This window comes from Tauraco erythrolophus, chromosome 1 (genome assembly GCF_009769465.1).
Source record: "Tauraco erythrolophus isolate bTauEry1 chromosome 1, bTauEry1.pri, whole genome shotgun sequence".
Lineage (NCBI taxonomy): Eukaryota > Metazoa > Chordata > Aves > Musophagiformes > Musophagidae > Tauraco > Tauraco erythrolophus.
Genome location: NC_141465.1, coordinates 28,431,483 through 28,446,417, shown reverse-complemented (window position 1 = coordinate 28,446,417; position 14,935 = coordinate 28,431,483).

The following is a 14,935-nucleotide window of genomic DNA, read 5'->3' as shown; positions in this document are numbered from 1 at the left end:
TGGACAGCATTAACATTTTTTCAGAGTAAAAAGAAAACCTATTTTTTTAATAACTGGTAATATAATATCTGCAACTTAATATGCTTGCTTTTCTGGGAATCAGCTATGCATAAAAATAAATATAAATGATCTAATGACCGTATTTATATTCACTATCTATTTCTTAAGTGTGCAGGTTACTGAACTTACATTTTAAAGGGAGAAAATGCAAGGGAATATAAAGGTTTTTTATAGCATGATCACGATTCAGAACAGTTAGTGGCATTACTTGTTTTCTACCTTAATATACCTTCTTTTGGCATGTGTCTATGTAGGCTAGAAATGGGAAGTCCAGGCTGGGGAGTGGAAAGGTGGTGTGAGGTAAGCAAGGCACAACTGGTCATTGTTTCAATACCGTGTCATTCACAAGCACTGAGGACAGTACTATACTCCAGGTGCACTGCTCTGATATTAATTAAAGCCTTTGAAGAAGAGAAAATAATCTCTTAAGGAAAACATCATGTAACATCTTCCTTTTGTGAGCACAATTGACATAATAAATGTAATCTCTTAACTAATAATTTAATTTATACATCCCATGGGGGAATTGAAGTTGTGGAGACAAGCTCAGTGGCTTTTCTAAGATTTCTAAGTTTCACAGAAGTCTTAGCTTTTAAATTGTGTTTCTATGTCAGTCATTCAGGTGGATGCTCCCTAAGTACTGCAGCCACATCAGGGCAGCGCTGGGCTTGCTGTCAGTTCTCTGGCGAGTGCATCGCAGAGAAGACAAGCAGCCATCACCTGCGAGCCTGGGATTCCCCTGCCCCTCGGGGCTCGGGGACCACCTTGGCTTCAGTAAGAGAACTGATACTGTCAAACCTTGCCTCAAATGGAGAGGGAAATCAAACTGTGCTTCACTGTTTCACTCTAGTCTCAAGAAATGAAAATTCTTATCGACTCTCCTCCTCTCTTTCGCCACAATTTCCTCTCCACTTTCAAAGCTGTTTCTCCTGCAAAATGAATAGGAATACACTGTTCTTTAACAAAATGTGCTTCACCACATTGGACATCCCGTCTCAGAGCTATGGCTCTGACTTCGGAAGGGATGAAGCTGGCTTTTGCTTTTTGGTGGTCTTGGCCCCTGGCTGTATGCATCCCCAGGGGAGCCACTCACCTTACTGCCTGACTTGGAAAACATTTGCATCCTGCAGCGATTCTGTCTGAGTGGAAAAATCGCATTCAGTGAGACTGTTTCATATGTGAGACCATTGATTCATAAGTGTCTGCGGTCTCGAGGTGCTCTGTAATCATACCCCATGGTGGGAGTTCACAGTCAAAACACTGAACAGAAAAGAGTATATGTATTGATACAGCCCAAATGTTAACCTTATTTCTTAATTAATGGTGAGTACTTTGAGTTTTTTATTTCCCCTTCTGCTCCCCCATCAAATTAATATTTCATAACTAAACTGTTCATTAAGCAGATTTAATTACAGCCTAAGTTAGAGAGTTTTAAAGACCGGTTCTGTCTCTCAGTTTTTGTGACTGTGAGAATTCAATATCTATTTTGACTTTCCACAAAATAAATATAACAATAAAAATACTTTCCTGTTTCTCTGGAATTTTCTGAGACTTATTCTAAATGTTTGGAATGCACTGGTAATCCTAAAGTAAAATAAATAAATATATTTTAATTTTCTTCTGATGACCCATTGACCCATTTCTCCTAATGAACTGACAACAAAATCTCGGAGAAACGTTTTCTGTCAGTTCTTCTTTTACATATAATAAGATTCTATGGAAATGAATTGAATGCACAGTTATACATGCCAAAAGTTTAATTCATCGTTTTTCTTTCCTAAATAAAATGAAGAAATGAAATATTTGTGTGGGAGGTAAAGCCAGAAGAGCTGAAAAGCAATAAAAGAATATAAAAAACAGGTTGTTGAGCTCAAAGTGTTACATGTTCTACACCCTAGTAAAGACTTATTGATACACAAAGCTGCTTTTTTCCCTGCTTTCTCCAGTGACTCTAAACCTAACAAACATTCCAGGAAGTATGCCTGTATGCAGAACTACTCATCTTTTTGCACGTAGAATGGAGATTTTCCCAGCATAGCACTGACAGATTGACGATTTCTGTTCTCCTCCCACAGCAGCAGTTTGTTCCATGTGAGTTCTGGTAAGAGGCATGATACAGTGTTAATGCTAATATGTAGGAGTCAGTCAGAGGTAAAAACCCCTATCACGATTAGCATTAACAACATACAGCCTACAGAAGAACTCCAGAGACTGGAGTATGAGACATAAAGAAGTGAAACCACTGTTTTTTCCCCTTGATATACCTAAAAAAAAAAAAAAAAAGACGAGAAAAGAAGACAAATGCTTATAAAAATATGTAAGAGAAAGGACAGACATCAGAGGAAAAAGGATCATAGTTAAATACACAGGAACCGTCTGCTGTACACTTAAAACCAGTCAAACTTGCAATTGTTTTAGTTACTTTTATAAGAGAACTAGAGTACACTGACTATTCTTCTTCTCTGAAGGACTTCCATAATTCTGCTTATTGCATTTTTTTGTGCTGCTTTACTTGCACTGGGCAGAAGGAATACAGATTGTAGCACAGTCTTGCCTAAATTTGTATCCCTTTAGATAGCAGTTAATGAAGACTTCTAATATCAGCCAAGTTCCTCAAAATGTTAAGAACTCCAGATAAACAAAATGCAAAATGACTTGGATTTATTTTTACTCAAGTAAGACAAAATGCCTGTCAGGAGAGCTGATTGTCTAACTGAAATAGAGCTAAGAAATAATCATAGTTTCATCAGTATGCAGTGTTTGTGATTAAGCAATAAATATTCCTTTGGATTCTGGAAGAAATGAGCACTGAGTAGAGAGAAATCTGTTGGACAGATTTAGTTGCTGGTCTAGGATCCATATACAGGGCTTCTACACTCTTGTTTCAGTAGGCTAGGATGAGATTAATGCTTATAATTGTCTCTGTTGAACAATACATTTTTTGCTAATCACTCCTTAGTATTAACCAGCCAGCGATGCTTTGACCATAGAATTAATAAGCGCTGATTTTTTTCTGACAATTTTTTTTTTTTTTTTGCTTCATTCAGTCTATTATGAGCTCTCACCTGAAAACTAACAAGGCAAATACAGTTTTAGAAATCAATAATTCTATAAAATATTTCAAAAATCTGCAAAGAAATCACATAATGAAGTAGAAATGCACTTAGTAGAAGAAAGGTTAGAGAATCCTCATTATATATCCTATTATCTGATTTTTTTTTAGTATTTTCAGTTACTTACATCAGCAATAAGGATGGAAGAGTTGAGACAGTCATTCCAAGCAGGTTTAAAAAGGCCTAGATAGTGCTCAGTTATTTCTCTGCTAAGTATGTCTTGATTGAAATATATTTTCCTTTCTCCATCCTTCTAAAATAAAGTATCAGCTCCTGGGCAGAGTTCAGAAATGATTGAATCTTGTTTGCTTTCTGTTTGGTCTCCCAGTAACCACTTTAAAAAAACCCAAACATTTACTGTTGTTTAAGAAAGAAGTAACAAGAAAAACACTATGGGAAATGGGACATTATATATAAGACGTAATTTTGGAGATCTTTTTTGTATGTAAATTTAAAGAAACTTATGTACTTTTATAACTTCCCTGCTCTTAGTAACACATGTTTTAAGAGGAAGTTAAAATGTCATAGTAAGACTATGATCTAATTTAGAGATTTTAGGGAAATTACCTTTCACTTTGTGCCACTCTAAATGAAACCAGCCAAGTACATGGTTGTGATATGTCAGTGGCAAACAAAAATTCCAAGACGAATATAAAATTTTGGTAGGCAGATAAAAGTGGTTTAGAAATTTCCAAACCTCAAATTTAAAATGATGATTCAGAGCTCTGTTGAGGGTTCAGGCTAAACTCCTACTGAAGTCAGGCACTGAGACCTGTGGTGTAACATTTGCATTTGTGGGCAATGAAGTGAACAGTTTCTAAACCTGTACATCAATACTCCTGAATGTTGTCTGTGCATACATTGCATGTGGTACGTATGTGGAGGGTGAGGGTGCAGGTCAAGGGAACAGGATGAGATGCAACTTAAGGTATTAATTTTTTTTGGGGAGGAGGGAAGAAAGCAAACAAATTCATTCGGTCAATAAAAGGATATTGTCTTATCTGAATTTATTGTGGATTGAACCTTCTTTGAGCAAGGATTTGGATTTGCCGCCCTTCAGAGATCCCTTCCAACCTAAATTATTCTCTGGTTCAATTATTGTGTATTGTCCTTATTCTCTTGCTGTCACCCAGTGGGCCTACATCTTTATGAAAAACTTGATGCAAAACATCTTTCCTCTTGTGGGAACACTAAATTTAGCTTCATTAAGCTTTTGATAAGGGTCACACTAGGCAGTAGGACAGGAGCTTTGCTACAAGAAGCTTCTGTCACCTCCAGGTCTGTTGCCCTAAGAATATGTGTGGAACATGTTTGTAAATTTGCACTCTCTTAAATGTACTCCAGGTTGCTATTCTTTATACCATGCTTCCCAAACCTTAATTCTTTCATATCTTTTTAGGGTTTGCCAGAGACCCCTATGGGTTTTGCTGAAAAAGAGAATATTTTTATCTGTGGTTTGCAGCAGCCGTTTGTGATTGATGGCACTTTCTTCTTCAGTCTGTCTTCTCCTGCCTTCAGTCTTGGAGAAGGGGTATTTTTGAAATCAATTGCTCGAATAGATTTAATAATTGTTTCTTTAAAGAAGCTGAATGAGTGCTGCAGCTGCACATGCCTAATTCCAACTTTACTGTTGAGCAGAGAGGGCAGCGAGAGACTTCAGGCAGCATTTACTCTCTGTAGCTTTACTCCAGAGCCAGCCCTTCTAGGCAAAAGTGGGTAAGTGGGTAGCCGTAACCACAGACAAGCCTTTGTCTTCGGTGCTTTTCTACTCCCATGATCTTGGATTTATGTAATGGAATAGTTCTGCCTAGGCTGGCACCCTGGGCATTTTTAGTTCTGGGTTTAAAAGCTGTATAGCATCTCCAGCACTGCAAAGTGTTTTGCTTCTCTGTGCTAAAGGCAATCAGGAAGTGGTGAGAAATGACATGTGTTTCCTCTTGCTGAACCTTTGTAACAGCCTTTTGTACAGCTGTCACATTTCCATTACATGAACAAACACATACATTGCTGCCTGTCTTCTCACACAGCACTAAAAATGTGGCTTTGCCATCAATGGAAATGATGACCATCTACTCGTGCTTAAACGTAATAAAAGAAAATCCCCTATTGTTTCCCTTGCAACATTAAAAAAGAAAAAACTCATAAGATCTGGTGTGATCTCCCTCTTCCTCTTTCTAGCACTCTCTCCCTTCAGTCACTAACATCAGAATAACACATTTATTCTTCCTATCTTATTTGATGGTCTCTGGTCACATCCATTTATCTGCTTTTCTGTTCCTTCATTTGTGGTAGTGACCTCAGATAAGTGCGTGCTTTAATTTCATTTTCAAACTTCAAGTCTGCTTTCATTGCTATTGCCTCCATAGAAGGCATCCAGATCAGAATTGTTCTCTTAGGCTAGATGCGCTACCCTTCGATTGTTTTATCCCTGTTTGACAGTCAGACATACATGAAAATATTGTCCCACCTTGCCTTTTTGTGACTGTTCTTTCTTGGTTCTCCTCTCACCTCTGTGGCCACAGACTTGTGTATTTTTAGCCTTCGTTTAATCATTGACTTTGCCTATTCCTCTGAGTTGTCCCTCTGGATTTCTTAGTAGCAGCATTTGACTTAAGGCATATAAACTGTAACATGTATTTTTTCCTCTAGTATCATCTCTGTTTCAGTTATTCTATATTTGCATTCAATTCTTACCACCGCCTTTTCTGTCAATACTATACAGAAGTGACCTATTCCACCAACCATGTTCCTCATTTTACTTCATTTACTTGGAAAAGGATTCTTAGAGAGACGGTCAATGCTCCAAACCTGTCATGTTTAAGAGGCATTTGGACCATGGCCTCAATAATGTGCTTTAACTTTTGGTCAACTCTGAAGTGGTCAGGCAGTTGGACTACGTGACTAGCTGGTCCTGGTGGACCAGGACCCTTCCAGCTGAAATTATTCTATTCTATTCTATTCTAGTCTAGTCTAGTCTACTTCTCCTCATACTTTTTTTACAGACCACTCTCCTTCAGACACACGTTTTTTATCCACAGTTCCTTTCTCCTATTTCAAATACCTCCTAAAGGTCAACTTCTGATACAACAGCTTCAAGAGACTTAGTGCTTTCTAAAGAGCCTTTGAGGCATTTGGGACAAACTGAAAGGCTGAATGACTTAGTTTGAACTGTAAGCAATAAATAAAAAGTAAAACTGGTAAACATTGACAAGATTTTCTCTGCTTTTGTATACACATATACACATATATTTAATTTCTTCTCTTTGTAATTTCCTCAGTATGTGTCGATGTTTATCTTAATTTCTGTTGCAATATTAATGCAACTGATTGAGACCTTACTCAGACCTACGGCGTTCCTGAAAAATAAATGTTGATTAATAATTTTACAGATTACAGTAGTTTTACTTTGCAATCTGTCTTCCAAAATGTGTGAGAATGCACATCATGTTCATAGCTATTTTTGTTTTCCGTGTATTTTAAAAAAACAATCTACGAGTTATTGAGGCACTTAAAAAGTCTGCTCAAGTGTAAGTAAGTTGTTGTTCTCCAACCTAGGATTTTCTTTGGTCAGAGAAATATCAATGGTTAATCAGTTCAGCCATATCATAGTCTATACTCAGATTCCCTTCAGAAGGAGTACCACAAGTACAGTTCAAACTACTTAGTTTAAATGTGGTAAGTGCTCATTTCTCCACCTGTACATTTGTACATCATTGTATGGTACCTCAAGGGTTTCAGTGGACTTACTGTCATCCGCTGAGGGACTAGAAGCATCCAGCTTGTTAGTCTAGTTACGTGGTTATTACCCAGTTTTGCCTCTCCAGTCCAAATGACCAAATTCTTGTTTACCTATTGGTCAACTAGAAGGGATCCTTTGTCATGAATCTGCAGTAAAACTCAACCTTTTGTCTTTGGACTGGTAGCAAGAGGACATGCCAGCTTTGACAGTACTTCCCAACATTAATTTTTTATGAAAACCACATGCAGGTTAGGAAAGTAATTCCAACTCTTCAAAATTTGGTAGCCAGTTTAGAAAAGATAAAAGGTGTTCTCCAAACAGCAAAAAAAATGTAGAACTTTGCCTTTTGGGGAGCTTCAGCTGAAGGTGCTTAGGGTTGTGCAATCACCCCTCTTACAAAGCCCTTTTTCCGTGGGAGGGCGAGAGGGAGAAAAGACAATTCACCAAGCCCAGAAATCTGCAGTGCTCATGCATGTGAGTGTGTACACTCACAATCATGTTGGAGGAATCAGACTGTGATAGACCCCAAGCCTGATGCCCTGATGCTTTGAAGTCAAAGAATAGAGACCCACACTGACCGCAACAGGCTTTGAAACAGACCTAGTGAACCCCAGTCTTTTATCTCCATTTGCCTGCATATAAACAAGACATAGCTCACAAGCACAACGTCGGATTAACTGTTGAAAATACACTAAAGGCCTGATTCTAGGAGAAGAAACTAAAAGGAGCTTTGGGATCTTGAAAGAGATGCACCAGCAAGTGGATTGAGTGAATAGCTTTGCAGGGAACATGAGTCAGGACTCACATCACCCCATTGCAGCTACAGAAAAATTAGGTGTTCAGCCTATGCTGTCTACCTCCGTATCCTCCCTTAACATTCACAAGAGATTGAGAATCTGGCCAAAGGGTAACATGTTTCACCTATTTTATATCTTTCTTAGAATGTTGTAAATTGCCCTCTGGACATGCCTATTTCCTTTTATTTGTCAAAACTAAAATTTGGTGTAATACATGAGAGTGGTTTTTGAATCTGTCTTTCTCTGCAGTCATGAAAAAGTCCTTTTTTTTTGGTAAAAATAAGACCAAAACTAAATGTACCAATTTCAGAGATGTTTTTACTCTTGAATAGCAGAAATCTAATTTTAACTGAACAAGAACTAGGGTTAATGTAGTTAGTACATTCTATAATTCTTTTAATCACCTACAAAAGGTTGTTACACATAAACAGTACATCAGACGTCCATTTTCAGGTACTCTATTTACATTTTCAGGAGGATCTTAAGTTCCCTATATTCCTTTAATTTCTCAGAAAGTAAAGCTATTCTTTTTAAAACACTTAGAAAAATATTGAATTCAAGTCTCTTACTTAAGATACTGGTAGAGCTCCGAAGATGTGTGTGTGGATAAAAAAGGCTTTTCTCTGCTGAAAACTTCACTCTAAAATAAAATGTACCTCCATTTAACTTTGTGGATCAAGTAGCTGGATTTTTTTTTTTTTTTTTAATCTATACTATATTTCAGCTATTTTGCTTGTTCCTTTGTAAATTAAAAACCACCATATTAAGAAGCTAATAAAAGAAATTATTAATCTTAGATATTGGCTGCCAAATTTGAGTTCAGAGCAAATTTTTATGACCAAATTAAACCTTAGAATTTTCACAGACAGATATTAATTTTGAGCGTGGAGCTCCTGTTTTGTCAGTATGGATATGCATTTTGAGAAACTTATATGAAGTTCTTATATGAGCATTTAAAAAAGAATCAAAACAAACCATGACTAAATAATGCAAGTCTAATAAGTATAATTTAAATAAGGCATTTCTTTGTTGCTTATTTATGAAATGAGGACCAGAACTTGTCCCCTGTCTGAAACTACTTGTATGGCCAAAATCAAATAGTTCAAACTAGTCTGTACAGTTAATTTCCCCACCTCAAAATGTCTCTGGCAAGCTGTAGGTAAGAGAATAACTGCAGATTAGTCATAAACCTCTTCCAAATAGATAACTGAAACACTGTAGAAATTATATTCCACATTGCATGATCTTCTAAACTATTCATCTCAAAACAGAGAAAGGAGGGGTGCAGGAGCTAAAAAGCAGCGTGCATCCCCCGTGTCCTCTCAGTTGCCTGCAGATGCCTTTCTCGTGTGTGCTGTCCCATCAGTTATGGGAGGTGAAGCCACCTACAGAAATGAATGCAAAGACAGCAAGGGCACTGGCTTTGTATTCACTCGAGGCTGGTTGTCCGTGTGTGACTGCGGACGGCTGAAGGTGTATTTCCGTAAGGATGCCTGCCCGAGTGCTGCCGCGTGTCTGCAGATGTTTGGAGGTGAGCCTCTCCGGCTCTTGAGGCTTCCAAACCCTGCCCTAGGGCCCCTTCCCCTGGCCGGCTCCTGTCTCCTGTAACATACGAGCTTCTCATTTAAAAAAAAAGAGCACAGGTGAAAATAAACAAAAAAGCTAAAGAACCAAAGTGAAAAACGTACCTGCTACGAGGCAATTTCTTTACATAGAGATGCAAGCAAAACCAACGCAGCAAGAAGGCCACAGACTTCCTTTGTTCCATCTCACAGGTTAACCATGATCACTGAGCTTGGGTTGTGTGTGTTTTGGTTTTTTTTCTTCTAGAGAGAGAGCAGGAGAATGAGACAGAGAGAGAGAAATAAGGCAAGTGAAAAATGAAAAAAAGCAACTGAGGCAGGAGCAGTTGCCACAGAGGTCTGCAGGTCTGGCTGGTCGCCTGACATCCCTGCAGCACAAGTTAGGTGAAGAAAGCCCGCTCCAAACAACTTGAGACCCTTTATAAGTCATGAAGGTGACTCATAACTAACCGACTTGCCTTGCCTTTAGTAAATCCCCTGCTTTCCTCTTCTTAGAACTGAGTTTCAAAAAAAAAAAAAAAGAAAAAGAAAAAAAAAGAAAAGAAAAAAATGAAAAGAGAAAACCCAAGGAAAACAGAAAACTCCAATCAAACCGAGGATTTTTTAAAAATACACCATGTACTTTCCTTCCCTCAGACAGCTTGGCATCAGCCTTTGAGCTGAGTAAAAATAATAAATGCAAATTATTGTTTAGTAGTGACAGTACACTTAAACAAGTTAGGGGTATGTCGTGCGAAGGAGAGTTCATGCCAGTATCTTCAGAGATCTAATTGGAAAGAGAGTTCACTGTGGTGAGCTGTTTCTTACTTTTCTCTGTATTACTTTTTCATCCAGAGCCGTCCTGCATGGACTTTTCATATTACAATTAAACCTGGCAGATCCAAGCAGAAAAAAAAATATCAGAGACAGATAAGATTCTCCCTGTCCTCAAGAAATGTGCAGAGGCACTTGACAGCTGTAGCTGGAACAGTTGAAAACCTCTAAAACCTGAAGAAAGTTCTAGTCAAATTAGGTGTACATGGAAGACTGTGAAACAGTGGATTGTGGAAGCCTGTTATTAAAATGATAGGGCATTTTTAATATCATTGAAAAACCAATGCACATGACTGGAAAGACAGGTTGATCTAAATGTACAGGAGAGATACATTTATACAGTTCTCAACATATTCCCAGAAAAATCCAGTTTACATGTATTTCCAGCAAGGAAAGGTATAGCTGCTACCTCCTGATTTTTCCCAGACACTGAGTTTTGTATACTCTCAAAAGACTACGTTTTCACCATGAATAGCAGAATTTCTTTTGCGTCATGCTTTGGAAGTTCAGTGACATTTTAAAAAAATATTTTCATTTCAGAATTAATTAAGATGGCTGAAAGACAATAGTTCTGTGTGTCAACCATTGAAATATAAGGAAATAAGAAAATTCTGTCAAATTCCATCTTACACACACTGTTCTTCTCTTTGTTTTAGGTGTGTAACTAGAAATGTCTTAATTTTCCCCATTGAGCTCGTATAAGTTTTGGGTGCTTGTCCCCAGATCTGCACTTACATGATTACATCAGACCATCACGTCTCATGAACAGTATGATGGATTTTGGCTCCTGTGGTTATAGAGAAAAGTTTGAAGCTGTGGCTGGAGCAGTGATGTTTGTTTGACACATCCCAGGCAAAGCAGCTCTGAGAAACACGAACAATTAATTTGATCTCCCAGGTCCCCCACCCTGGGGACATTGCCACCACCCACGCTGCTGGAGGAGAAGAGGGCTGTAAGCCTGACTGCACTCTAATGCTCATGCATCTGGATGGGTGGGCAGGTTATGGCAGTCACCTTTCTGTTTTCTTCCCGTGTCTGTGGGTTGGAAGGAGACTGGGTTTCTCTCGGGCCTTTACCTAGGAGAAAGGAAAAACACTGAGCTACTCAGTCCTCTCCCTCAAATGTCTTCTCTTACTTAGTACTTGATATAGGGACAAAACTTGGGGCCAGCTTTTATGGGCAAGAAAAGGGAGGCTGTGTTTCAGTGAGATTAGACCCTGGGATTGTCTCTAGCTTGACTATACTACAACACAAATATCTTCATTTTTACCTCAAATTCTTCTTTTAACTTACTTTTTTACTTGATTTCAGTATAAATTGAAAATCTGTATTCCTATGGAGATGCTACTTACAGAATCACACTTGGCATGTGTATGTCTGTGTGCTTCTCTGTTGGTCTCCTCTCTAATAACTTGAAATTATGGGTTAATTGAAATGTACAATGGTGGAGGGGTATCTCGAGGATATGAAGCTCCCACGATTTTTGTGAAAACAAGTGAGCAGATTAGGAAAGACCTTATTAAAATTGCCACTTGTGGAAAGAATGGTAATTGAAGTTCAACTCTTATTAAATATTACAGAGTTCGCGTGGGAACTCAATTACAAATCCATAAGCAACTAGATTTTGTTCATTTTGCCTCTCACAAAATGACCTGGTTTCTAAGGGATTACATTAAATGTATGAAAACACCATTTAATACATCAATCAATAGATGATTTTGAGTTAAAGAGCACATGAAGTCCTAATGTTGTTAAGAAAAATGTACATGAGTAATTTAGCAGGAAAACTGTCAGTTAGGCATTGATACCTAATTAGGGGTAGCCTGATTAGGGTTATGTGTATGCTTTTATGTCTGAAGGCAAGCAGGCAATCAGTTTCAAATGTCCAGACTGATGGGTGTCCTGAGGTGGTCTGGTGGCGTTGCAGTGGTCCAGGGTGCTGCTGAGGCTGTCCCATGCTCTCTCCCTGCTCCTCTGAGTTTCACTCCCTGAACTCTTTTTTTGCTCCTTACAGCAGTTATCGCTGTGGTTCTGCACCCAAGTATGGCACAGAACCATAGAGTAATTTCCTGGGAGAAGCATAAATGCCCTTTGTATTTTCAAGTGTGTGAGTATGATTTCAGTGGTTATGCCAAGGGATGCAAAGCAATATCTTCTTGCAAGAACGTCGAAAAGGACCTTTAGAGTAATTTAAAAAAGAAATCAGTCTCTAAACGCACGCCATATGTTTTTAAATTCCTGGAGTCTTTCTAGTTGTCCAGCATACATAGAAACATCAATTTCCTAACTGACATGGTAAAGATGGTTAGATTTCCTGTTTTCTGTGATGCTCTATGAGACATGCCTGACCAACAGAGGGCAATGCATTCATACAAGCAATAGACTGCGGTCCAAAACTTCTGGAAATCAAGGGGAGTCTGAGCTTAGTATGACACTGGTCAGACCCATAACACTCAATACTAATTTCACTTGAGATAGTGGTTAAGACTCCTAATGACATCTATCAGAGACAGAAGCAGACTACAATTTGAGCCCTAATTAGAAAATAAACAATAAAAAAGGTGGAAATGCCAGATTTAATTAAAACTGTTTAGTGACAGAAGTACCATCTTTAAATAGAGCTTGTTCATGAGTAACTGCAGGCGTTTAAAATATGGGTCACTGGAAAAGGTAATAACAATCTAGAGGCAAATTTCTCTTTTAATTAACTGCAATTTTCTTCAGACTTTCCAGACTCATCTTCTCCTTTTTGAAATAATTTTTTTTTTGTTTTTCTAATGAGTTTTTTGAGTTGAAAATTCAAAAATTGCTAAAATTAGACTTTACAATAAAAACCGTAAATTTTTATTTTGAGTACACTTTTACTTCATTTATGGAAATTGTGACATTGATTAGATGAGTTATATTTGAACAAAAGTTGTTTAAAAGGTAACATTTCAATGAGCCAAAAATTATTCTATATCGTTTATCAGTTCTTGTCACACTGCCTAGTGAAGTGTCTAAAAGATTAATTGTGATGGATGTTTGAAGCTTTTTCAAACCATCTCTCCCTGTTTTCATAGAATCATAGAATCATAGAACTGTTAGGGCTGGAAGGGACTTTCAAAGGTCATCTAGTCCAACCCCCCTGCAAGGAACAGGGATATCTCCAACTAGATCAGGTTGCTCAGGGCCTTGTCCAACCTGGCCTTGAACGTCTCCAGGGATGGAGCATCCACCGCCTCTCTGGGCAACCTGTTCCAGTGTTCTACCACTCTCATAGTAAAAAATTTTTTCCTAATATCCAACCTGAACCTACCTCCCTCTATTTTAAAACCATTACCCCTTGTCCTATCATAACTGGCCCTCCTGAACAGCCTCTCCCCATCTTTCCTGTAGGCCCCCTTGAGGTACTGGAAGACCGCTATAAGGTCACCCCGGAGCCTCCTCTTCTCCAGGCTGAACAGCCCCAACTCTTTCAGCCTGTCCTCATAGGAAAGGTGCTCCAGCCCTCTTATCATCTTCGTGGCCCTAAGTTTCCTCAGTCATAGAATCATAGAACGGTTTGGGTTGGAAAGGACCTTAAAGATCATTGAGTTCCAATACCCCTGCCATGGGCAGGGACACCTTCCACTACATCAGGTTGCTCAAAGCCTCATCCAACCTGGCCTTGAACACTTCCAGGGATGGGGCATCCACAACTTGTCTGGGCAACCTGTTCCGGTGCTTCCCTTTGCAACAGCCTCTGGCACTTCCACTTGTGCAGTCCTGTGTCTTAATGACAACTGAGTTGCTTTTACAGGAAACCAGTTTTGTCTTGTGGGCACCAAAATTCTGGACAAGTTACTCTTCAAGTGCTTCTCACTTCTTCTGTGATACTGAAATCCTACTGGTGAGCCACAAAGGAGCCAGAGTTTGTTTGCTCAGATTAATCTTCCTTTTCAGATTCAAAGGTCCTAAGTCCTAGATGCAGCTTTAAACACTGGTGAACAGTGCCTTCTGTTTCTTCACAGTCTCTCTTGTCCATACAATGGGGATGCTACTTTCTAAAGCTGCCACTCAAGCAAGACGCTCTGGGGCATCTACTTTCCAGTGGAACTCATGGCCTTATTTGAGGAACTAGGTGTACAGCCAGTACCCCAGGAGGTGGGGAGGCTCAGGAAAAGCAGATGAGCTACTTCTGGTCCTCCTCCTCTCGTGTCAAAACTGACAGTGAGAAATCCAGGAGGACATGCCAGAGCGATAGGCGACAGAGATGTTCGAGTGCAGCTTGGAGGCCATTCCAGTGAAAAAGCTGGCAATCAGGCTTTGAACACGAGCACCAGAGCCGCTGTGCTCAAGGGGATGGAAGGAGGCAGCAGTCATGGAGAAAACTTCTTTAAAAGCTACATCCTAGGTTTAAAAGCTACATCCTACAACCTAGGAAAACAGGTTCCTTCTACTTTTTTAAGGAAAGGAAAAGACTTAGTCCTGGAGAACAATGAAAACTGGAACTAGTAGGGAGGATTCTAACACATAAAGGGAATGGATATTTTTGTGAACTGCCTTTGAGATTATCTTTACATGGCAGAATGGGCTATGTTCATAAAATACATATTTTAATGCATCCTAGATAAGTCAAAGTGTGACTGAATAGAACTCAAGTATAATTAAAAGTATGTTTAATAATATTAAAATACTATGTGCAATTTCTAAGTGCTTTGAGTTGTATCCAGACATCAAAGAATAATGTTTGGATTTGTATCTTAATGGCATTTTTTCGAAGAGCGCTCTCAACTTGCAGTTGCAGTTCAGTTTCTGGATATTTTCGTTATTATAGCCTTTTATTCTTGGAAGAGAATTGATACCTTT